The sequence below is a fragment of the Cervus elaphus genome, chromosome 22 (genome assembly GCF_910594005.1).
Source record: "Cervus elaphus chromosome 22, mCerEla1.1, whole genome shotgun sequence".
Classification (NCBI taxonomy): Eukaryota; Metazoa; Chordata; class Mammalia; order Artiodactyla; family Cervidae; genus Cervus; species Cervus elaphus.
The window spans coordinates 16,622,566-16,625,984 of NC_057836.1; the positions used below are offsets into that span (position 1 = coordinate 16,622,566).

A 3,419-nucleotide genomic window follows, 5' to 3' on the forward strand; every position below is an offset into this window, starting at 1 on the left:
TTCAAAGTGTTATTTGTTAGTGGACACACAATATAAAAAGAAGTTCTGTTGTGAGAGCAAAAACATAATACTTAGGAGGGTGAGCAAAGGGTAAATTTTGTGGAGGATTGAAATTAAGTTGCTATCAGAATAAAATTGACTGTCAGTTCTCTCTGTAAGGTGTCTTTTGTAAGCTTCTTGGAAACCAAAAAGTAAACCTACAGTAGACACGCAAAAGGTGGAGAGAAGGACATCAAAGCACACCGTAATCCAAAATTATCAGTTCACAAAGGAAGATCACAAGTAAGGAAGAAGCAAGGAACTAAAAATGTGGGGGCAAGAAACCAATAGGATGGCATTAATAATTTCTTACCAATCAGTAATTATTTTAAATGTAAATGGATTCAATTCTCCAATCAAAATAGAGTGGCTGAGTGAATAAAAACACAAAGCCCAGGTATATGTTGCTACAAGAGATTCACTTCACTTTTAAGGAGACATATAGGCTCATTAAATAGATAGAAAATGATATTCCACGAAAATAGAAACCAAAAGAGAGCTGAGGTCCTATACTTATATCAGTCAAAATACACTTTAATTCAAAAGCTGTAAAAAGAGATAAAGATGGCTATTATATTAGAATAACAGGTTCAATTTATCAAGGATAATCAATAATCGTTATATATATACAACCAACATTAGAACACCTAAATATAAAAGCAAGTACTAACATCTCTAAAAGGAGAAATAGATTATACTACAGTCAGGAGGCCAAGAATAGTCAACGGGGAAAGGATAGTCTTTTCAATAGAAGGTATTGGGAAAACTGGATAACTATATGCAAAACAATAAAATTGGATCCCTATGTTACTCAACACATGCACATCAACTTGAAATGTATTAATATTAAAGACTTAAGTGTAAGATTTGAATCTATAAAACCCTAAAAGAAAACATAGAGGAAAACTCCATAACATTGACTTTGGCAATGATTTTCCGGAAACGACACCAAAAGCAAAAATCAAGTGGGACTACCTTCAGCTAAAAAGCTTCTGCTTTTAAATGAAAATGAAAAGGCATCCTGTGGAAGGGAGGAATATATTTTCAGACCGTATATCTGACAACAGGTTATTATCCAAAATATGTAAGGAGCTAGTATGATTGCATGGCAAATTAACAAATAGCCTGATTAAAAGATTTGAATAGACTTTTTTTCTCCCAGAAAAAGATATACAAAGAGCCAAGAGATACACAAAAGGATGCTCAACATCACTAATCATCAGGGAAATATACATTAAATCACAGTGAGATATCATCTCACATTGTCAGAATAGCTGTCATCAAAAAGCTAGGAGGTAAATGTTGGTGAGAATTTGGAGACAAGGGACCCTTTAAGCACTTTTGGTGAAAAAGTAAACTGTTGCAGCCATTATGGAAAATGGTTTGGAGGTTCCTCAAAAAATAAAAGCAGAATTACCATGTGATTCAGTAATCTCACTTCTGGCTATATATTCAAAGGAAATGAAATTATTATTTTGTAGAGGTATTTGCAACTCCATGTTCATTGCAGCATAGTTCATAATAGGAAAGACATGGAAACAACTTGAGCATACATCACTGGAAGAATTTTAAGGACAATATATACATATACATATATGTATGTGTGTGTATATACACACAGAGTGGAATATTATGCAGCCATAGAAAAGGAAATCTTGCCATTTGAGACAATGTGGTGGGACCTTGAGGGCATTATGCTAATGTAATAAGTCAGATCAAGAAATAAAAATAACTCCCCCCTCCCTGTTCTCTGCTGGCCATATTTCTGCTCCCCAGGTTGTTCTGGCCTCTGGGCCCTGGCCGCTCAGTACCTTCCACCACACCCAGGAACTCGCTCCCCATCTTGAATCTCTCCGCGGCTCAGAGCATCTCGGCGGTGCGTCTTCATGGTGCCACCCCGCCCCGAGGCCTGCAGCGCGTAGTGAGTGAGTCAGTGCAGACCTGACCCCGCGTCTCCGCAGCTCGGTTGAGGCCACCGCCTCGGGATGCCCCGCGCAGCGCTGGGCGGCCGCCGCGGGCCCTTGGTACTGTAGGCTGCTCCTGCTGCTGCTGTTCCTGGTGCCAGGCTCTGGCAGCGCCTCCGAGATCACCTTCGAGCTGCCTGACAATGCCAAGCAGTGTTTCCACGAGGACATCACCAGGGCACCAACTGCACCCTCCAGTTCCAGGTAATTACTGGTGGTCACTACGATGTAGATTGTCGACTGGAAGATCCAGATGGTAATGTGTTGTACCATGAGATGAAGAAACAGTATGATACCTATACCTTCACAGCCTCGAAAAACGGGACATACAAATTTTGCTTCAGCAAAGAATTTTCTACTTTCACACATAACTGTATATTTTAATTTTCAAGTTGGAGAAGATCCACCTTTGTTTCCTGGTGAGAACCGAGTCCGGGCTCTTACCCAGATGCAATCTGTCTGTGTTTCAATTCACGAAGCTCTGAAATCTGTCATTGACTATCAGACTCAATTCCTGTTGAGAGAAGCCCAAGGCCGAAGAAGCGCTGAGGATCTAAACACAAGAGTGGCCTACTGGTTAGTAAGGAAGCCCTCATTCTTCTGGTGGTTAGCATAGGGCAGGTATTTTTTTTTTGAAAAGCTTTTTCTCAGATAAAAGAACCAGGATGACTTGTGTTGAATCGTAACTACGTTTTGAGAATTGATGCCCCATTGCCACTGTAATATTGCCATCCTCTAATTAACTAGCTACGGAAGAACTTAATATTGGCAACATTTTTAGAATCTTACTCATACACTTGTGGTGGGGCCGCGGGATGTACAATGCATATCCCCAAGCTGTGGAAAGGACACCTTTTTTTATTTGTAAAGGTAGAAAAACTTAGGGGCTTATTTTGGGCTATTCAAAACTATTCAACACAATGATCTACACTTTTCTGAGTTGTTTCTATCTACTCTTCACACACTAAACTTTAGTTATTTTGATATCTTCTAGCAGCAGCAGCTATTTAGAAGTACTTTTCTTCTAAGTTGTGGATATTTTAAAGCCTTTAGTTTAATGTCAACATGTGTTGTGGAGGAAGAAAGTTACCTTTTAGTTGTTTATAGTAAATAAAGTTTTGTTTTTAAGAAAACCATGTGAATAATTGTAGCTCAAGCCCTATTCTGCACTGTTTAATTTTATGAGGAAAAAAATCTGCCATAGAAATGTTAGTTAATATTGATAAGAATTTTCTTTTTGTTTCTATTTTTTTATTTATTTATTTTTTCATTTATTTTTATTAGCTGGAGGCTAATTACTTTACAATATTGTAGTGGTTTTTGCCATACATTGACATGAATCAGCCATGGATTTACATGTGTTCCCCATCCTGATCCCCCCCTCCCACCTCCCCATCCCATCCTTCTGGGTCATCC

The 3,419-nt window shown here is 38.7% G+C and overlaps 1 pseudogene; it reads left to right on the top strand.

Annotated features, from left to right (window-relative positions):
• The first annotated feature begins 1,971 nt into the window (after window positions 1-1,971).
• Window positions 1,972-3,159, top strand: LOC122679936 (annotated as a pseudogene).
• The last annotated feature ends 260 nt before the right edge of the window (window positions 3,160-3,419 follow it).